Raw genomic sequence first — 23,512 nt, forward strand, 5'->3', positions numbered from 1 at the left:
TGTAGTATTTTTGGTTAGGGTTACTAGGCACACTTTTCAGATGAGCCAGATGCAGTTGACAGTTACTCTCATATTGTTGTGACTGTGATAGTGGAATGTTGAAGGGACAGGAGATTTGGGGCTGAACTCAGAGGTGTAACATCAGGCTGCCATCTGCTGTTTAATTATCTGAGGCCGCCACGGAGTTCAGAAGTTCAACACGCTCCTGTCTCGAGATCCATCTTTCTCAAGATCCATCTTTCTCAAGATGTTTATTAGTAGCTAAAATGAAGGCATAAAAAGCAGGCAGATCTGCTTTAGAAAGACAAATACGTCTGAGGAATATTTGATATATACTGAGCACACTGTGAGGCTTATTATTTCTTTTGGAATATCTGGGATGTGGAAGAAAGGCATGTTTGGGGGGTTGCATGCAATTCACCACGCTAGAGGGGCTTCCCAGGTGGCTCAGTGGTAAAGAATCTGCCTGCAATGCAGGAGACCCAGGTTCTATCCCCAGGTTGGGAAGATCCCCAGAGAAGGAAATGGCAACCCACTCCTCCAGTATTCTTGCCTGGAGAATCCCATGGACAGAGGAGTCTGGTGGGCTACAGTCTGTGGGGTTGAAAAGAGTCAGACATGACTGAGTGATTAAGCACACACCAACAACCGTGCTAGGTGACGTGTGACATCTAAGATTTATGAAAGCTTGAAATACTTCCATGATGTTATAGCTCTTAGGGTGTTAATAAGATTTTTCCTTACTGCATGATGTTTCAGGGCCTAGATTTGGATCTATAAATGAGAGACCATCTTTATGACCTTTGAAACCACGACGAGCCTTGCTAGATCCTTGCACACCTCTCTCTCTGTGGACTCTGCTAGACGCTGGGCAGAACTGTTCTCCTCAGTCCTATTCTCTGGGTCTTTCTCGTGCGTTGTAGCTGGACTTCGGTAGGAATTTCGTGAAGTGGAAGCTGACAACACAGAAACAGTATTCAAATATAGGACTCAGTGGAAACCTTTTTTTAGGGTTTACTTCCTGTTAGAGAAAGACAAGCCATAGTCCTAGTGAGGAGGCACAGTGGTGTTGGAAGATTTGGGAGAGACGAACCGACAAAATAAAAGGAAAAGCCATTGACCCTGCATCAAAGAAAGATGAGAATGTGACTTTTCAAGCAAAATTTCAGCAGCAGGGAAAGCGTATACACTGAAAGTGTTAGTGACTCAGTTGTGTCCGACTCTTTGTGATCCACTGAACCATAGCCTGTCAGGCTCCTCTGTCCGTGGGATTTTCCAGACAAGAATACCGCTGTAAGTTGCCATTTTCTCCTCCAGGGGATCTTCCCGACCCAGGGATCGAACTCAAGGTCTCCTGCATTGTAGGCAGATTCTCTACCCCGGAGCTGCCAGGGAAGCCCGTATACGTTGGAATTGAGACCCAATCCTGGAATCACCTCCTGCCCACTTGCAACTCTAGGCTCCAGCTTTCTCATCTGGTTGATGGAGAAGGCTATGTAACAGCATGGTAGGAATTTGCGACGGGTGTAGCATTTATATAGGTTTAGAGAGTGTCGCCACATGCACTGCCTGCTTAAGCGATAACTGCATGGGGAGTTCTTGTCTGAAGGCCTTGCCGGGAACTGTGACCAAGCTGCTCCCATGTGTTGGCTTCAGGACTGAGGCGCAGGAGTGCCAGGCAGCCCAGGCCATGCTCCCGCCCCTGCTTGAACACCACCAACCAGGGTTTTGACAGGTGACATCCCCCCTTTGAAAAGAGAAGGCTGAGAAGGCTAACTTCCCCGATGGCTCAGTGGGTAAACAATCTGCCTGCAATGCAGGAGACATAGGAAACATGGGTTCAATCCCTGGGTCGGGAAGATCCCCTGGAGGAGGAAATGGCAACCCACTGCAGTTTTCTTTCCTGAAGAATCCCATGGGCCAACGAGCCTGGCAGGCTACACCCTCTGGGGTCGCAAAGAATCTGATATGACTGAGCATGCATGCTTGCGTGCGCGCGCGCGCACACACACACACACACACACACACACACAACATTCCTATAGCCAACTCATCCAACCATTTTTTGTATCAAAAATGACATTTCTTTAACTGTTTTAACTTATTTGTGTTGGTACAGCATATTAGTAAGTCTGAAATATCATAGCATCACAGAAGATGAAATATCAGCACTGACTCATGTGTCTTCATTCTTTTCTACCTGCACCCAGTTTAAGGGTAGTTTTCCAAGAACATTTTAAGAAGCATGACTGGCAGCTGGTTGCTGTTCCCATTCATTTCTCTATGACCTCGCTCTTCGAAGTTCTGACCCGCATTTTAATTTCCATCTCAAAAAAAGTGGTTGCTTTGGTACATAATGGATTGTACATTTTTTTTTTCCACTTTAAAAATCTACTAAAGTTTCAGGAAAAAAAAAAAAGATGCAGACTGTTCAATTTTATCTAAAGCAGCAAATCTGTTCCTAGGAAGTTCAAATAGAGGCTAGCCTCTCCAGAAACAACTTTTAAATAAACTTAGAAATGGAACGATTTAGACTTTCCATTCTTGGCAAATAGTACTTTTGTTTTAGCGAAGGGAAGATAATGAAAACTTTCCAAGGAGGTCAGAGGTGGCCTCCCCTACTCTTAACTTGATCCTCCCCAACTGGAGGGCACTCTTTGCCCCATATGCAGTTTTCAGCAAACACATTCTTAAAGACCTTTTCAACTCTCTGGTTTCAATGAATGGTGAGTGGACACATATGCTAATGAAGTATGTTTACTACCAAAGCTGATGCTGAAATAAAACGACCGGCTCGCCTGCCATGTCCGTTTCTACCTCTATTGCTGGCTCGATCGATTGGCTTCTCTTGTGTGTGTTCTCTATGTTCCATTTTCCCCACCCTGTCTTCTTTTATCCCAAGGAGCCAATTCACACTGACTTTACTATTTTTGTGCAGCCCTGCTCTGCTTCCTGGATGGCCCCACGCTCTAAATCGTGGTTAATGTGGTAGAGATGTTCCCTTCCAGAACCCATCCCTTCAGCTCCCGATTTTTCAAAGTTCACATTTTGCCAAAGTGTTCTTTGCCTCTGGTCTCAGTTCAGTTCAGTTGCTCAGTCGTGTCCAACTCTTTGTGACCCCATGGACTGCAGCCCACCAGGCTCCTCCGTCCATGGGATTTTCCAGGCAAGAGTACTGGAGTGGGGTGCCATTGCCTTCTCCGACAATTTTGTCTTAATCTTTATTTATTTATTGGCTGTGCTGGGTCTTTGATGCTGCACGGCTTTCCTGCAATTGTGACAGGCCGGGGCTGCTCTATAGCTGCAGTGCACAGGCCTCTCCTGTGGCGAAGCACAGGCTCTGGAGCATGTGGGCTTCAGCAGCTGTGGCTCCCAGGCTCAGTAATTGTGGTGCATGGGCTGAGTCACTCACGGCAGGTGGAATCTTCCTGGATTCGGCATCAAACCTGTGTCTCCTACATTGGCAGGCAGATTCTTTACTGAGCCACCAGGGAAGTCCTAGGCAAAAATTTTAAGCCTCAGTTGGTGAACACACTTTTTAGTTTTATCTGTTTTGGAGGAAGACGAGTCACTCTCATTTCTCCAGATAGTTATGTCTCCCCCCAAAACACCGAGCTCAGTTCAGTAGAAGCTTTGAGTAAATCACATGCACTTACATTTTTCAAACATATTCCATTGTTACCAGAAGAGGAAGAGCCTGTTTTTTCTAAAAAACAAAAAATTAAACTAGTTTCATTGCAAGAGTGCATACAGTGTCCTTAAAACATGGAAACATTTTTATTGCATTTCTTATACTTTATGGCCAATACATCTGACCAAAAATCCATCTCTAGCCAGTGTTTTTCCATCAGATGGAGACTGAGTGAATGTCCCAGCAGGCGACAGGAACCTTCTGCAGTGTGGTAGACACACACCTGAACTTCAGCTTCATTGTTCAGGCAGGAAATTACCCGATTTCCCTGCATTCTATATTTTCTCTCTTTCAAAGCACATATTTAAAGGGTGCCTTTATAAACGGGTATCACACGGTCTCACTTTCACAGATGACAAAGGCTTGGGGGAAGTTCATGCTTGGCTATTATTAACTTATCAAACAGCCACAGTCCCAGGCATTCTTTCAGGCAATAAACCATATTCCTTTTGTTGTTGGCTCACCCTTTATTTTTATGGCCCATTAACCAGTACTGAATTAAAATCAAATTTGTAAAATGATCTAATGCCCATGTAAATAGTTCTCCAAACGAGTTAGTCATCTGAATACCCAGCACAAGGCAATGTCAGAATAAGGTTATGAATCAAACTCAAGCATAGATTTTAAATGGTTGATGATTAAAATATTCTTTTTAAAGAAACTCTTGACTAAGAATATGAGAGAAACATTAAAAAAAAAAAAAAGTTTGGCACAAACTTTAACAAACTTTCCAGTTGCATATACAGCAGGATTTGCGGCTGAATGAAAATCATGCTCCCTGTTGGTGAAAGTGCAGATTACAACTTCCTGCTTCTTGTTCCTCCTTGTTCCTTGGTATTAGCCTTTGGAGGAGTTGAAGGTCTCCAGACTAGTTTTTCCATCTCTCAATACTAATACCATCCAAGTGTACAAAAGCTTTACCTGTGAGTCCTTTTACCATCCTGGGAAAAAAATTAAGATGAAACAAAATTTTACTTTATTTATTTTGATGTGGACAATTTTTAGAGTCTTTATTGAATTTGTTGTGCAGTACGACTTCTGTTGTTGATGGTCTGTTTTGTTTTTGTTTTTTTTTTCTGCCTAAGAGGCATGTAGGATTTGGGTTTGCTGACCATGGGTCAAATCAGAATCCCATGCACTGACACTTTGTCAAGAAATTTTGAAAGGCAAAATCTCAACCACTGGATCAGGGAAGTTCCTGACATAATTTTTGAATGTGAAAATTTCTGTGCTTCTAACGAGAGGATCGGAGATTTTTGAACCATTAATGAGAGGATCGGAGTTTTTCTTTCTCAAATAAAAAGCAGCTTTTATTTTGAGGAGAAGCATTGAACTAAATTCCTCCTAAATGAAGGAGGCGAGACATTCTGCAGAGATCCTCTCTGGCTTGGCCTATCTGTGGCCACAGGACCCCTCTGTGAGGTGGGGTATGTCGCTTGAGATGCATGTAGTCACATGACAGCGTCAGCACTTCTCAGGGTTGTTACGGTGCTGTGATGCATTCTGCTCCCAAATGTTAATCTCATGATGCATAACATGGCATTTCACTGTGGGCTTCTGCAAGAAATTTTGCCAGTCAGAGATCTATTTGAAGTGAGCTGCTACACCTTGATAATGGAGGATGTTGTGTGGTTAAAAGACAGGGCCTTTCTCTCCCATATGGGTGGACCCTCCATGACTGTGGTGGAGAGAAATGCAGACCCATTCAGATGTTTCATGGTGGTGGTGGTGATGTAAATGCTGTGGAAACATGATGGGATTTTCTAAAATGATGAATAATTCTTGGGAAAGTTCAGGGGGAAAATTTCTCTCTCAGTTGACATACAGTTGCATTCTTGGAAAAGACTATTTATGTTAAAATTGTACAAAAAGCAGTTTGCATTCATAATTAATTGGTTTGATTTTAGGAACAAACATCACTGACAAGTTTCTCTTCTTCACGTGAAAGTTTTGGGGGACATAGGAAGCGTGAGGGAGTTGGGATCATTCTTCATTTGTTCTCCCTGGTGCAGGGCCAGCCAGCCACATTTTGCAAGAGGGAGACTTCCATACTCTTATTTGTTAACTTGTCTTAGAGGCAGCGATCTCTTGGCAACCAAAAAGCCAAGTCCATTGGTCTTCAAAATCCCCTGGATCAGCTCTTCCTGTTAGAAGGGGACTTTCCTTTGTAGTGCCAAGCTCTTTGGGGATCCACAGACCAGGTGAGACTATCAAAGAGAGGCCAGCACCTCGTCCCAGACACGGGGACAGGAGCCTTGAGGAAAGATGCTGACAAGAAAGACAGACATTGACAGAGGAAGCTCTCTGAGCACTCCAGAGCTGGTCCAGGAGCACAGGCCATTCCAGAAGGAGAAAATGCACCTGAGAACAGATGACCCAGCATGCCTAGGTCCAGGACCAAGACACCAAGTGGCGCCCAGCCTCAGAAACTGAGAAATGGAATGCTTGCTGCAGTACCAAACAAAGGATGTCACTGTCATCAGCGATTGCAGCCACCATGAATGGTGAGCTGATGAGCCCTGAGGGAACTCAGGAAGGAAAGAATGCCTGCCATCTAGCAGCCGTCAGCCTGCAGCCACTCCCTACGGTGAGCCCTGAGGAAACTCAGGATATGAAAACAGGATACCGGCCCCAGATGGCTGAGGTGCATCAAAGGGAATGATTTCAGGGACCCCAGACTCTTGCCTCTTCCCATGGATAGAAAAGCACTAAATTCCTTCACTTGGGATATCTGGTTTTCTTTAACTAACAGTAATATTCTGACATTCAGACTACCTGCCCTTTGTTGCAAAACTTTTATGCAACCTCGCTCCCCCTTTTGCCTCCTCAGAGTAGTTTCTCAGAGCTACCTGCAATGCTGCAGCCCACATTTTGTCCCCAATAAGACTCAACTCTCCACATTCACACTGTGCATTTTTTAAAGTCAACAAAACCAACATTGAGTTGAATCTAACCAAAGACACAGGTGGCCCCAAAAGAGGAAGCACACACTGATCCTGTAGAAGGACTCACCTCCTGAGAAGACCATAGCCCGTGCTTCCCTCCCTATGGAAAGCAAGGACAAAGCTCCCCAGGAATCCTCTAGCCTAGCCTTCTGTCCTGGCTGAGCCCTGATCTTCACTGGTATGAAGAAATATCTTAATACCCACTGTGAGAATCATCCCCTAGCCACACAAGTTGGGCATTAAAGGGTGTAACCTTCCAAGTTCACCCAACTCCCCATGTGTTTACTTTGAAGGTCCAGAAATATAGCAAGATTGTTTTTGCCTTTCTTAACTAAAAGTCTTTGATTTTACCTCTTTTTGTATTACTCTATTAAGCCATTCTATCAATGGGTAAATTGTGAATCTGATAGGTTACATTTGTTAGTTTGATGTTTTATAGGTAGTGTAGTTATAGTATTTTATTACTGTTTAAAAAAATAAACCAAGTATGAGAAAATAGAAAGAGAAATTAAGGAAACAATTCCATTCACCATTGCAACGAAAAGAATAAAATACTTAGTAATATATCTACCTAAAGAAACTAAAGACCTATATATAGAAAACTATAAAACACTGGTAAAAGAAATCAAAGAGGACACTAATAGATGGAGAAATATACCATGTTCATGGATCAGAAGAATCAATATAGTAAAAATGTGTATACTACCCAAAGCAATCTATAGATTCAATGCAATCCCTATCAAGCTACCAATGGTATTTTTCACAGAGCTAGAACAAATAATTTCACAATTTGTATGGAAATATAAAAAACCTTGAATAGCCAAAGGAATCTTGAGAAAGAAGAATGGAACTGGAGGAATCAACCTGCCTGACTTCAGGCTCTACTACAAAGCCACAGTCTTCAAGAAAGTATGGTACTGGCACAAAGACAGAAATATAGATCAATAGAACAAAATAGAAAGCCCAGAGATAAATCCACGCACCTATGGACACCTTATCTTTGACAAAGGAGGCAAGAATATACAATGGAGAAAAGATAATCTTTAACAAGTGGTGCTGGGAAAACTGGTCAACCACTTGTAAAAGAATGAAACTAGAACACTTTCTAACACCATACACAAAAATAAACTCAAAATGGATTAAAGATCTAAATGTAAGACCAGAAACTGTAAAACTCCTAAAGGAGAACATAGGCAAAACACTCTCTGACATGAATCACAGCAGGATCCTCTATGACCCACCTCCCGGAATATTGGAAATAAAAGCAGAAATAAACAAATGGGACATAATTAAAATTAAAAGCTTCTGCACAACAAAGGAAACTATAAGCAAGGTGAAAAGACAACCTTCAGAATGGGAGAAAACAATAACAAATGAAGCAACTGACAAACAACTAATCTCAAAAATATATAAGCAACTCCTGCAGCTCAATTCCAGAAAAATAAATGACCTAGTCAAAAAATGGGCCAAAGAACTAAACAGACATTTTTCCAAAGAAGACATACAGATGGCTAACAAACACATGAAAAGATGCTCAACATCACTCATTATCAGAGAAATGCAAATCAAGACCACAATGAGGTACCATTTCATGCCAGTCAGAATGGTTGTGATCCAAAAGTCTACAAGCAATAAATGCTGGAGAGGGTGTGGAGAAAAGGGAACCCTCTTACACTGTTGGTGGGAAGGCAAACTAGTACAGCCACTATGGAGAACAGTGTGGAGATTCCTTAAAAAAACTGGAAATAGAAGCGCCTTATGGCCCAGCAATCCCACTGCTGGGCATACACACCGAGGAAACCGGAATTGAAACAGACATGTGTACTCCAATGTTCATTGCAGCACTGTTTATAATAGCCAGGACATGGGGGCAACCTAGATGTCCATCAGCAGATGAATGGATAAGAAAGCTGTGGTACATATACACAATGGAGTATTACTCAGCCATTAAAAAGAATACATTCGAATCAGTTCTAATGAGGTGGATGAAACTGGAGCCTATTATACAGAATGAAGTAAGCCAGAAAGAAAAACACCAATACAGTATACAGCTCCAGTACTTTGGCCACCTCATGTGAAGAGTTGACTCATTGGAAAAGACTTTGATGCTGGGAGGGATTGGGGACAGGAGGAGAAGGGGACAACAGAGGATGAGATGACTGAATGGCATCATTGACTCGATGGACGTGAGTCTGAGTGAACTCTGGGAGTTGGTGATGGACAGGGAGGCCTGGTGTGCTGCGATTCATGGGGTTGCAAGGAGTTAGACACGACTGAGTGACTGAACTGAACTGAACGCATATATATGGAATTTAGAAAGATGGTAACGATAACCTTGTATGCGAGATAGCAAAAGAGACACAGATGTATAGAACAGTTTTTTGGACTCTGTCGGAGAGGAAGAGGGTGGGATGATTTGGGAGAATGGCTTTGAAACATGTATAATATCATATAAGAAGCGAATCACCAGTTCAGGTTCGATGCAGGATACAGGATGCTTGGGGCTGGTGCACTGGGATGACCCAGAGGGATGATACTGGAAGAGAGGTGGGAGGGAGGTTCAGGACGTGGAACATGTGAACACCTGTGGTGGATTCATGTTGATGTATGGCAAAACCAATACAATATTGTAAAGTAACTAGCCTCCAATTAAAATAAATAAATTTAAATTAAAAAAAAAGAAACCAGACCACAGGATCTTGGTTTCTGATGTTTTACATGCCTCTATATCATCAACTGTACTGAATATTACACGATAAGTTTCATAACTGAAACATTTAAAATTCAAATCATTTCTATATGACTAGGGCTCAATATCCTCTTATTATATGATTGATATTACTTACCATTATAGTTGATAGAAAAGTCAAAATTTTTAACAAGATTATGCATTCTGTTCTCTTCAAAGGTCAGAACATTGGTTGTGTTTATTAGTAACATGCTTCTTAACTCATTTTTACTCACAAGAAGTACAGTCAGTAGAAATTTCATCTTGACTGACCTCTGCTTTCGCGCTCACACTTTATCATGTGTGGCCTATTTATTTCGCATTTCTGCATGTCTGCACACCTTCACAGAAACCCTGGAGAATGGGTATCAGGCACATGTCATCTGCTACCATTCAGAGCACATTTTCTCCTGTTTGTGGCTTCATAGTTGCAGGGAACTTAGCAGTTTTGTTCATCCTTGTATCCACAGCACCTAGAATAGTTGCTGCCATGGATTAAGCACCTATAAAATAGTGGTTACAAAAAGTTCAGTTCAGTCACTCAGTCATGTCTGACTCTTTGCGAGCCCATGGACTGCAGCACATGAGGCTTCCCTGTCCATCACTGACTCCCAGAGCACACTCAAACTCATGTCTATTGAGTTGGTGATGCCATCTAGCCATCTCATCCTCTGTCGTCCCCTTTTCCTCCCACCTTCAATCTTTCCCAGTATCAGGGTCTTTTCAAATGAGTCAGTTCTTTGCATCAGGTGGCCAAAGTATTGCAGTTCCAACCTAAGTGGCAGTCCTTCCAGTGAATATTCAGGGTTGATTTCCATTAGGATTGACTGGTTGGATCTCTTTGCCGTTCAAGGGGCTCTCAAGAGCCTTCTCCAACACCACAGTTCAAAAGCATCAGTTCTTCGACACTCAGCTTTCTTTATAGTCTAGCTCTCACATCCATACATGAGTACTAGAAAAACCATAGATTTGACTAGATGGACCTTTGTTGGCAAAGTCATGTCTCTGCTTTTTAATATACTGTCTAGGTTAGTCATAGCTTTTCTTCCAAGGAGCAAGCATCTTTTGATTTCATGGCTGCAGTCACAATTTAGAGTGATTTTGGAGCCCAAGAAAATAAAGTCTCCCACTGTTTCCACTGTTTCCCCATCTATTTGCCATGAAGTGATGGGACCAGATGCCATGATGTTAGTTTTCTGAATGTTGAGTTTTAAGCCAACTTTTTCACTCTCCTCTTTCACTTTCATCAAGAGGTTCTTTAGTTCTTCTTCACTTTCTGCCATAAGGGTGGTGTCATCTGCATATCTGAGATTATTGATATTTCTCCTGGCAATCTTGATTTCAGTTTGTGCTTCATCCAGCCCAGCATTTCTCATGATGTACTTTGCATATTAAATAAGCAGGGTGACAATATAGAGCCTTGATGTACTCCTTTTGCAATTTGGAACCAGACTGTTGTTTCACGTACAGTTTTAACTGTTTCTTCTTGATCTGCATACAGATTTCTCAAGAGGCAGGTCAGGTGGTCTGGTATTACCATCTCTTTCAGAATTGTCCATAGTTTGTTGTGATCCACACAGTTAAAGGCTTTGGCATAGTCAATAAGAAGAAATAGATGTTTTTCTGGAACTCTCTTACTTTTTCCATGATCCAACGGATGTTGGCAATTTAATCTCTGATTCCCTGCCTTTTCTAAAATCAGCTTGAACATCTGGAAGTTCATGGTTCATGTACTGTTGAAGCCTGGCTTGGAAGATTTTGAGCATTATTTTGCTAGCGTGAGAGATGAGTGCAATTGTGTGGTATTTTGAACATTCTTTGGCATTGCCTTTCTTTGGGATTGGAATGAAAGCTGACCTTTTCCAGTCCTGTGGCAACTGCTGAGTTTTCCAAATTTGCTGACATACTGAGGGCAGCACCTTCACAGCATCATCTTTCAGGATTTGAAATAGCTCAACTGGAATTCCATCACCTCGACTAGCTTTGTTTGTAGTGATGCTTCCCAAGGCCGTCTTGACTTCACATTCCAGGGTGTTTGGTTCAGGTGAATGATCACACCACGGTGGTTATCTCAGTCATGAAGATTTTTGTATAGTTTTTCTGTGTATTCTTGCCACTTCTTCTTAATATCTTTTGCTTCTGTTAAGTACATACCACTTCTGTCCTTTATTGTGCCAAGCTGTGCATGAAATGTTCCTTTGGTATCTCTAAGTTTCTTCAAGATGTCTCTAGTCTTTCCCATTCTATTGTTTTCCTCTGTTTCTTTTCATTGATCACTGAGTAAGTATGTTATCTCTCCTTGCTATTTTTTGGAACTCTGCATTCAAATGGGTATATCTTTCCTTTCCTCCTTTGCCTTTAGCTTCTCTACACACAAAGGACAGGAACAAATGGGTGATAAATTGTCCATCCTTATGTTTTATATAAATGCTGAGTATTTTTCAAAACTCTTGACCCACTGGATTCAGGTTGGCTAAGTGAAGCCAAAATGTCTCATTTAAACAATCTTCCTATAGAACATGCACATATAAACACACACTCTGTACTAGCCTATGATTTATGAATCCTCATTAAATAGTCAGTCTTGATCAACATCTCTATGATATTTATCACCTTTGTTCCAAGCAAGGAGGATGAGCACTGCAGAGAACACAGTGAAAATGGAACTGTATGCAGTAAGTTTCTCTGAAGACAAAAAAAAGTACTATGAGGTGGATCCAGCATTCTGAGTTAACCAGAAAATTTACAATATCAGAAATGACTGAAGTCTTGGCCCAGAGACTGGTGAACGCATGAGGTTTGTCTTCAGTCCTTATGGCACTACCATTTGGTCGTGCTGTCACTGAATATTTAGGTATGTTTCCACCATAAGTTCAGACCCTGAGAATATGTCTACACTAGTGGAGAATTAGACGGCTTGAGGATTAAATGTTTAATCCTTAGAGATATAAGAGGTATGAGTTCAGGGTCACTGGAGTGTTCAAGTTTGGGCCTGGCGTACACTCAGTGGAGATGGTGGAGAAGCTCATGAATCATACCGGGGCAGTGTTGGAACTACTCAGCCTTCAGTATCTTCCCAAATCTGGGAACTTATAATTTTGTGAGACAAAATCCCAAGCATTATTAAGCTCTAGAACTAACTGTGCTGGGTTTATGAAGCAAATGTCAGACAGGACGATGGACTTCAGGGCCGCTCTGAGCTGAATCAGCAGAGGATGCAGCAGAGGACTTGGGAGGATGTCTAGGACTGGGAGAATGTTCTGAGGAAGCCTGCAGAGGAGCAGAAAACCCTGGAACACTCAATGGTCAGGTTGACGAAAATGAAATTCCCTACAGAACTGTGTTAAAATTGGGCCTTGTAAGGTGTAATGAGAAAAGATAACATGTTGCCAATTGAGAAATACCACACTAGCCTTCAGTACAATATTATCCAGTTTCCACCAAGAGACGTGGATGGCCAGGTGGAACGTCAGGTAGCTTGGCAGGAGGTGATGCTCTCAGGTCCAAGGTTAGCCCGAAGTATGAGTCCCTGAAGAAGCAGAGAGCTCTGAAATGTATCTCAGTTTCCAGAAAACAGGCAACCATGGAGGCAGTTGGCATCACAGGAAAGATCTCTGGCTCCTGAAGAGACCATTAAGAGAAAGGGAATGCTCAAACCCCAAAGAAAAGATGTATCCCCAGCAAGCAACCAAGACAGAAACTTGGAGGACTTCCCTGAAGGTCCAGTGGTTAAGACTTCGCCTTCCAATGCAGGGGGTGTGGTTTTGATTCCTGCTCAGAGAGCTAAGATTCCATATGTCTCATGGCCAAAAATGTCAAAACATATGACAGAAGCAATATGGTAACAAATTTAATAACGATTTTTTAAAAAGACAGACACTCAGATATGGCGCCATATGCAAAGGCTCCTAAGGCATAAATCACAGGCCAGTGAATAGAATTAAGATGTGAGAACATAAGGGGAGCCCGTGAAGAGGCCAACTTCTTTCTGAGCCTCTGAAATACTGGCATGAGTTCCCTAAACTTATATCCTTGCTGGGAAGCTTGACCTCAGGGTTTCAGATGAACCTGAACTAGAGATGGAAGTTAAGGAGTCTTAGCCACAAGGTTTGGAAAAGAGGGGAAGAAAGAGGCCACCAAGAACAGTAGATATTTTTAAATCTGATGTCCACTCTGATCAGATTCGTCCCTGGTGGCTCAGACAGTAAAGAATCAACCTGCAATGTAACAGACCCAGGTTTGATCCCTGGGTCGGGAGGATATCCCCTGGAGAAGCAAATGGCAATCCACTGCAGTATTCTTGCCTGGGATTCCCAGAGAATCCCAATGGACAGAGGAGCCTTCTGGGCTGCAGTCCTTGGGGTCACAAAGAGTCAGACACAACTGAGAGACTAACACACTCTGATCAGTTGTGCAAGCCACTTCCTGGGACGGGGTAGTGAGAAGGTTTCAGAAGATATGTTACTAGGTCGTGTGAAAAAGAATGCCAGAGCCAAGTGATGGAGCCTCCCAGGAGCATGGGGTGGAGGTCAACACAGGCATCACGTGTTCAGCATTCTTGTCCAGGAGCATCCAAATTAATGATGAGGCTCTGGACTGAACTAGCGTCAGGCAGACCTCGATTACCAGACTGAAGAGCCGTGATGTTATCTGAGAGCCAAGGGACTTCGCTGAGAGGTCATGGCTAGCGTTGCTGTGCACGTCTCGTGTTAGATCAGAACAGGTTTGCGGAGAAGCTGTATTGATCTCCAACGTCTGTGTTTGTGGCTCTCAGCTTCCAGCCTAGTGTGAGACATGAAATTCTGTGCCCTCACGTTAAGTTTTCTGTCTGGTGAATTGTAGAAGCCATTGCCAGTAAGAATTATTTCATGTACACATAATCCCACGTGCAGCCTGCTGCAAATTTATTCATGATCTTCTCCAGCTAATAGGAGGAAACTCAGTGGCCGTGCCAAAATGACAGGATGATTTATACATAAAACTGAAATCCACTTTAAAATTCTTTGACTTGATCTACTGCTCTGGAATTTGAAGTAAAATACAAGGGATATTTGGAGAAAAAAAAAACCAAACACCTTTCCTTAGTTCTCAAATAATTTAGGAGATGATTCCATTGTTTTCTGATTCATGCCATGCTTTAGAAAAATTAAAAGTAATCCTTCCAAAGGTAAGATGTGCAGGGAAATTAGCATCATTGCCCACATAAAGTAGAATTTGTGTGTTGCTTAGGAATATATGGGACAAAGATACTGGAGGAATGACGCCAAAACTAATGTAGAAACTAAATAAAATTATAGAATTATAATCTGAACATTTAAAATGTTTATGCATATATATTTCAAATGTTCAGATTTATATATATATATATATATATACATATATATATCCTACAGCAAGCACATTTTATAGGTGAGGACAATGAGACCCAGAGATGGCAGAGACTCATCAAAGGTTCGTAATGATCAGAGGCAGGACTAGGACTCGATGAGACCTGCCAAGAGCAGAACCTTTGTCATTTCCTCCCCATCATAATGCATTCTGAATGCTCTATCCTTTACTTTTTAAAATTAATTTTTCAAAAAGTACCTATTTATTTATGTGGGTGTAGCAGGCCCTTTTTAAAAATTTTATCTTCAAGAAAATATTTATTTATTTGGCTGTGCCAGGTCTTACTTGTGGCAAGCAGGATCTTGGGTCTTCTTTGCAGTCTGCGGGATTTTTTTGTTTGTTTGTTTAGTTGTAATCTGCAGCGTCTTTAGTTGTGGCATGCGAACTCTTAGCAGTGACATGCAGGATCAAGTTCCCTAGCCAGGGTCCCCTGCATTGGGAGTTCAAAGTCTTAGCCACTGGACCACCAGGGAACTCCGAGTTTTCTTTCAGAGCTCCGTCAATTCTCTTCCCATTCGAGGATGAGAAGTCTCAGATTCACTAACCTCTGTCACTGCCCTGCCCTCCTCCCGGCCCCTCAGTACCTTCCTCCGGGGGTCAGCACTTGCCCTGTACCTCTCCTGTGGACCTCTCCCCCGCCTGCCTCTTCCTTCCTCACTGTACTCTTGAATTTCTCAAAGGGACTCTCTATCAGCGCTCTCATTCACTTGGTGGCTTAAGAATTTTTTTTTAAGTTTTATTTTATCTTCTTTGTTAGAAGAAAAACAGGCTTCTCCATAAACAGGCTTCTCTGGTTGCTCAGATGGTAACAAGTCTGCCTACAATGTGGGAGACCCGGATTGGATCCCTGGATGGGGAGGATCTCCTGGGGAAGGGAATGGACAACCCACTCCAGTATCCTTGCCTGGGAAATCCCACGGACAGAGGAGCCTGGCGAGTTGCAGTCCATGGAATCCCAAAGAGTTAGACATGACTGACTAACACTTTCATTGTTCATAAATTGCCATCAGCTTTTTGTTGTGGATCATTTTAAAAGTATTTATTGGATTTATTTATTTTGCCTTTGGCCATAAGACATGTGGAATCTTAGCTCTCTGACCAGGGATCGAACCCACACCCTCTGCACTGGAAGGTGAAGTCTCAACCACCAGACTCCCAGGGAAATCCCAGCCTTAGGGTTATTAAACGTGTTTTATAACATCGCTCCCTGGCTCAAAGGCCTTCAGTTCAGTTCAGTTCAGTCGCTCAGTCGTGTCTGACTTTTAGCTTTCCCATGAACTGCAGAACACCAGGCCTCCCTGTCCATCACCAACTCCCAGAGTTTACCCAAACTCCTGTCCATTGAGTCGGTGATGCCATCCAATCATCTCTGTCATCTCCTTCTCCTCCTGCCCTCAATATTTCCCAACATCAGGGTCTTTTCCAGTGAGTCAGCTCTTTGCATCAGGTGGCCAAAGGACTGGAGTTTCAGCTTTACATCAGTCCTTCCAATGAACACCCAGAACTGATCTCCTTTAGGATGGACTGGTTGGATCTCCTTGCAGTCCAAGAGACGCTCAAAGAGTCTTCTCCAACACCACAGTTCAAACGCATCAGTTCTTCGGCACTCAGCCTTCTTCACAGTCCAACTCTAACATCCATACATGACCACTGGAAAAACCATAGCTTTGACTAGACAGACCTTTGTTGGCAAAGTAATGTCTCTGCTTCTTAATATGCTGTCTAGGTTGGTCATAACTTTTCTTCCAAGAAGTAAGCGTCTTTTAATTTCATGGCTGCAATCACCATCTGCAGTGATTTTGGAGCCCCCAAAGTAAAGTCAGCCTCTGTTTCCACTGTTTCCCCATCTACTTGCCATGAAATGATGGGACCGGATGCCATGATCTTAGTTTTCTGAATGTTGAGTTTTAAGCCAACTTTTTCACTCTTTTCTTTCACTTTCATCAAGAGGCTTTTTAGTTCCTTTGACTTTCTGCCATAAGGGTGGTGTCATCTGCATATCTGAGGTGATTGATATTTCTCCCGGCAATCTTGATTCCAGCTTGTGCTTCATCCAGCCCAGCGTTTCTCATGATGTACTCTGCATATAAGTTAAATAAGCAGGGTGACAATATACAGCCTTGACGCACTGCTTTTGCAATTTGGAACCAGAATGTTGTTCCATGTCCAATTCTAACTGTTTTTTCTTGACCTGCATACAGATTTCTCAGGAGTCAGGTCAGGTGGTCTGGTATTCCCATCTCTTTCAGAATTTTCCACAGTTTATTGTGATCCACACAGTCAAAGGCTTTGGCATAGTCAATAAAGCAGAAGTAGATGTTTTTCTGGAACTCTCTTGCTTTTTCCATGATCCAGCAGATATTGGCAATTTGATCTCTGGTTCCTCTGCCTTTTCTCAAACCAGCTTGAACATCTGGAAATTCATGGTTCACATATTGCTGAAGCCTGGCTTGGAGAATTTTGAGCAGTACTTTACTAGTGTGTGAGATGAGTTCAATTGTGTGGTATTTGAGCATTCTTTGGCATTGCCTTTCTTTGGGATTGGAATGAAAACTGACCTTTTCCAGTCCTGTGGCCACTGCTGAGTTTTCCAAATTTGCTGACATATTGAGTGCAGCACTTTCACAGCATCATCTTTCAGGATTTGAAATAGCTCAACTGGAATTCCATCACCTCGACTAGCTTTGTTTGTAGTGATGCTTCCTGAGGCCCACTTGACTTCACACTCCAGGATGTCTGGCTCTAGGTAAGTGATCACACCATTGTGATTATCTGGGTTGTGAAGATCTTTTTGTATAGTTCTTCTGTGTATTCTCGCCACCTCTTTTTAATATCTTCTGCTTCTGTTAGGTCCATACAATTTCTGCCCTTTATCAAGCCCATCTTTGCATGAAAGGTACCCTTGGTATCTCTAATTTTCTTACAGAGACCTCTAGTCTTTCCTGTTCTGTTGTTTTCCTCTATTTCTTTGCATTGATTGCTGAGGAAGGCTCTCTTATCTCTCCTTGCTATTCTTTGGAACTCTGCATTCAGTTGGGTCTATCTTTCCGTTTCATCTTTGCTTTTCACTTCTCTTCTTTTCACAGCTATTTGTAAGGCCTCCTCAGACATCCATGTTGCTTTTTTGCATTTCTTTTTCTTGGAGATTGTCTTGATCCCTGTCTCTTGTACAATGTCACAAACCTCTGTCCATAGTTCATCAGGCACTCTGTCTATCAGATCTAGTCCCTTAAATATATTTCTCACTTCCATTATATAATCATAAGGGATTTGATTTAAGTCACACCTGAATGGTCTAGTGGTTTTCTCCACTTTCTTCAATTTAAGTCTGAATTTGGCAATAAGGAGTTCATGATCTGAGTGACAGTCAGCTCCTGGTCTTGTTTTTGCTGACTGTATAGAGCTTCTCCATCTTTGGCTGCAAAGAATATCATCAATCTGACTTCGGTGTTGACCATGACATCAGTCCATGTGTAGAGTCTTCTCCTGTGTTGTTGGAAGAGGGTGTTTGCTATGACCAGTGCGTTCTCTTGGCAAAACTCTATTAGCTTTTGCCCTGTTTCATTCTGTACTCCAAGGCCAAATTTGCTTGTTACTCCAGGTATTTCTTGACTTCCTACTTTTGTATTGCAGTCCCCTAAAATGAAAAGGACATCTTTTTTGGGTGTAAGTTCTAGCAGGTCTTGTAGGTCTTCATAGAACTGTTCAACTTCAGCTTCTTCAGTGTTACCGGTTGGGGCATAGACTTGGATTACTGTGATATTGAATGGTTTGCCTTGGAAATGAACAGAGATCATTCTGTCATTTTTGAGATTGCATTCAAGTACTGCATTTCAGACTCTTTTGTTGACTATGATGGCTATTCCATTTCTTCTAAGGGATTCCTGCCCACAGTAGTAGATATAATGGTCATCTGAGTTAAATTCACCCATTTCAGTCCATCTTAGTCTGCTGATTCCTAGAATGTCGATGTTCACTCTTGCCATTGCCTGTTTGACCACTTCCAATTTGCCTTGATTCATGGACCTAACATTCCAGGTTCCTATGCAATATTGCTCTTTACAACACTGGACCTTGCTTCTATCACCAGTCACATCCACAACTGGGTGTTGTCTTTGCTTTGGCTCCATCCTTTCATTCTTTCTGGAGTTATTTCTCCACTGATCTCCAGTAGCATATTGGGCACCTACTGACCTGGGGAGTTCCTCTTTGAGTATCCTATCATTTTGCCTTTTCATACTGTTCATGGGGTTCTCAAGGCAAGAATACTGAAGTGGTTTGCCATTCCCTTCTCCAGTGGACCACATTCTGTCAGACCTCTCCACCATGACGCACCCGTCTTGGGTGGCCCCACACGGCATGGCTTAGTTTCATCGAGTTAGACAAGCTGTGGTCCATGTGATCAGACTGGCCTATTTTCTGTGATGGTGGTTTCCATCTGTCTGCCCTCTGATGCCCTCTCACAACACCTACCATCTTAGTTGAGATTCTCTTACCTTGGACGTGGTGTCTCTCTTCATGGCTGCTCCAACAAAGCGCAGTTGCTGCTCCTTACCTTGGACGTGGGATAGCTCCTACAGATTTTTCCTATGGATTCAGGTGAAATGTCTTCAGAGCCCCATATTCAATGTCCTAAATCACAACACACTCTTTTCTCAAGAAAATCACTTTTATGCCCACATGGGTAATCTATCCTTTTAATATTCTATATAGTGGTACAAATGTGTGTCACTTTATAAACTTGTCCCTGTTTATTAAATTTCATTTACTCAGAGGCTTTGCCCTGAGACCAAGTCCAGCCTGACTCCCTGTGCTGGGCTTGCTGACTGTTTCATCACCGGTGCTCAGGCGTTCGGTGAGGGAGTGAAACTCTCCTAGCAGTTTACACATTCTGTCGGTTCCTGACATTAGCGTTTGCATTGCAGCTGAATCAGCCTAGTCTCTACCCCAAGAATACATACTGCACTGTTCTTTATCTGTTCTACCTTCCCCAGCAGTCTCTTTCTTTCCCTCCCTTTCTGGCCATTCAGACTGGATTTTTCTTTCATCTACTGCTGATTCTACTCAACTGCTTTTTTTTTTCCATATTTTTAATTTCTTGATTTTTAATTTCCTTTCTTGATTATTACAGCTGGAAAAGATTCTTCTCACTTCAGACTTTCTATCACTTAAGAATTGCAGTACAAGACACCGCATGAACCATGTCCTGAAAACCTTATATGGCAATTATTTGTGTGCATGCTTTATTTTCTTGTGGACAAAGGTGGTGTTACCAATAACTGCTTGCCAGCATAGTTAGTACCAAAGGAAAGAGCAGACATGAAATGCTGGCTCAAGATGGGGCATTGACCATGTCACTCAGTAATAACAGAAACAGAACTGACAGTGCAAAGGAAGAGGTTATTGGCAAACCAAGACTCGGGAAGGATTTCTGAAAGGTGGGGAAGCAATTCACACACAAGTGTTGACTGGTGGGCATTTCAGAGCTCAGCAGTCGGAGAAAAATTCTAAACCTTCCTTTTAAAACACAGGAGCGAGTGTTCAACACACACGAGACTTCTTATGAGCAAAATCTAACGTTTGACAACTGTGGAGTGACAATGGTCTGAGGGAAACCATGTTAGCATTCAAGCACTGGGCAAAACTAGGTGCCCTCCAACAGAAAAAGATTCAGCAAGTTTATTTGGTCATGCACCTTAAAAAAAACAAACTGTCAACAATTTTTAAAAAATGCAAATTCAGGATACAGATCCAAAAAGAAATCGGAGAGAGAAGAGGATATGAATTTTAAGGTGGAGCTAAGAGGAGGGCATGGCAACCCACTCCAGAATTTTTGTCTTGAGAATCCTCATGAACGGAGGCACCTGGTGGGTTACAGTCCATGGGGTCGCAAAGAGTCAAACACAACTAAGCAACGAATAGATAGTGTCATACAAAATGAGTGATTATGTATCCCATCAAGAAAAAAAGAAAGGCAATTACAATGTGAGGTTAAAAAAAAAAGGTGAAAATAAATCATGGTCCCCAAATGAAATTTTGACATAATTTTTAGCCAGTGATGGTGTTTAAAGAACAGTGGCTTTTGAAATAACAAAGACAAACAAACACTCTTCAGGTAATATGTAGGAAAAGAGAAGGCTGACAGATATTCTCAATTCAGGTATAATCACTGTGCACTTATGAGAGCCACAACCATAATTACAACAATTTACTTTTCTAGAGAGTGATTTATCACTTTTTATATAATGACCCACCTTCTAAAGTTTTTGAATTAGACTTCATAGGGATCTTTAAAAATTGATGTATATTGTTGAAAAGAAACATTCGTTCTAAATTTGGCAAGTTCTTCAGCTTTGTTTTTTACAATAAACTTTTTAATGAAATATAATACTTTGAAACATTAACAGTGCTTTTCTCATGATTGTGCTCTACTTTTCCAAGCACATGCATCACTCTTAAAACAACCATGTAACATATCACTTTAAGCAAATTACTATAAGCAAATTACTATGTTAAAAGTGCCAAAAATATTTTAATGCTATTATCAATGATATTGCAACCCAATTCTGAAAACCTCTGAACTAATGAGAGAGCTAAATTGATTTTTCAACTTTAATGGGCTGTTTGTTTCTTTTATTTTTTAAAATCAAACTGCCTTATTTACTTTGAATTTAGAATTTTATTTGTTCTGAGTAAGTGTAATTACTATTACTATTATTTAATTCAGAATTCTTTTTCCTCTTATTTTAATGAAAATAAATCTGAAAAAAACTTTTAATGAGATTCAGGAAGAGAAAATTTTGCTCCAAAGGTAAGGGAGAAGACAATCATTGATTAGGCTCTTTTTGTGTTATTGATCAAGTATAAAGCATTTGAAGATCAACCTACAGTGAAACATTCTTTCAGTCCTGAAAAGGAGAATCAAAGCTGTGAAAAGGTCAGAGGAGCCTGGAGTGATCGGTGGTGAGGAGAAGGGAAGATGGGGTGTAGATTGGCACCTGTTTAAATTCAGCTGGTGATGGGGTGGATCCAGGAAGCTTGTCCAATAGGAAGGAGGAGGCGGATGGAAGTGGCTAAAAGGAACAAATGTAGACTCCGGAGTCAGACAAGCCTGGCATGAAATCTAACACTACAATAGCATAAGCAAGTGGAGGGACCTCTTCACGCTGTATTTTTCTTGTCTGAAATATGGTGATAATAAGTGAAAGTGAAGTCACTCGGTTGGGTCCGACTCTTTGCGACCTCATGGACTGTAGCCTACCAGGCTCCTCCAGCCATGGGATTTTCCAGGCAAGAGTACTGGAGTGGGGTGCCATTTCTTACCTTAATTCTTATCTCACATATGCCTTGAGGATGGTCAAGTGTGGACAGGAGACATTACCAGGATTCTAGGGGATCTGTTCTCTGCAGCAGAGGAACTGGACGTCAGAAGGGGCTCAAGGATGAACTTTGGTCCTGATAAGGCTGAAGTGCTGACATGCTGTTCATGTAGAGAACAACTTGTATGAAACAGATGTACGCAGAAAGTGCTGGAGAAAGCCAGGCTTAGCTGAGCCCAGGGTTCCTGGCTCCCTCTGGGCACACGAGCTCCTAGAAGCAAGATTAAGCCAATGTGCTTCAGCCCTCAGTCTGCTCCCGGTGGATCCCATCATGCCCTTCAGGCTTCGTCAGGTTCTGCTCACGTTTCTGCCAAACTGAACTTACAAACAATGCTTCTCAACTGTACATTTGAACCATAGGTAACAATTGGGAAGTTCCATAGCTCACACGGTAAAGAACCTGCAATGCAGGAGAAGTGGGTTCAATCCCTGGGTCTAGAAGATCCGTTGGAGAAGAGAATGGCAACCTACTCCAGTATTCTTGCCTGGAGAATTCCCTGGACAGAGGAGTATGGTGGATTACAGTTCATGGGATTACAAAGGGTTGGACATGACTGAGCAACCAACACTTTAACATTTAAAATAGATATGTATAGCTGGGTCCTACTTGCTACAGTTATTGAGATGGTCCAATGAGTAGCTGAGGTTGAGAACCACTGGCCAAAGATGGTTCGTGTCCATGACTAAATGGAATTGAAGAACCTGGAACTGCATCGATTCCTCAGCTGCAAAAGGATGCTACCTCTCATCTGCTCTTGTCTGTAGTCCCAGAAATGACTGCTGTCTTGGGTTCTGCATCAAATTCTGACTTAATTTAGGTGAAATGAATGTATTCCACAGTTTGAAGGTTATGAAATAGTGCTTTAAGGTAGATAACTCCCTGTAATAAGCCTTCCTAAATAAATCTTAGAGAACATATATATAAGGACCTGTCATGCCAAGGAAACATGATATTAAAATCTTTGCTTTGTTGGTCAAGCATTCAAGTGAATTCTGTATATGTTTAGATCAAAACTTTCCCCCTCAGTCGTTTGTTTGTCTGTGTGAGGCTTCCCAAAACAGAGGGAGATGGTTTTCAAGTCTTGTTCAGTTCAGTTCAGTTCAGTTCAGTCGCTCAGTCGTGTCCGACTCTTTGCGACCCCATGAATCGTAGCTCGCCAAGCCTCCCTGTCCATCACCATTTCCCGGAGTTCACTCAGATTCGCATCCATCAAGTCCGTGATGCCATCCAGCCATCTCATCCTCGGTCATCCCCTTCTCCTCCTGCCCCCAATCCCTCCCAGCATCAGAGTCTTTTCCAATGAGTCAACTCTTCGCATGAGGTGGCCAAAGTACTGGAGTTTCAGCTTTAGCATCAGTCCTTCCAAAGAAATCCCAGGGT

Source organism: Ovis aries, chromosome 10 (genome assembly GCF_016772045.2).
Source record: "Ovis aries strain OAR_USU_Benz2616 breed Rambouillet chromosome 10, ARS-UI_Ramb_v3.0, whole genome shotgun sequence".
Classification (NCBI taxonomy): domain Eukaryota; kingdom Metazoa; phylum Chordata; class Mammalia; order Artiodactyla; family Bovidae; genus Ovis; species Ovis aries.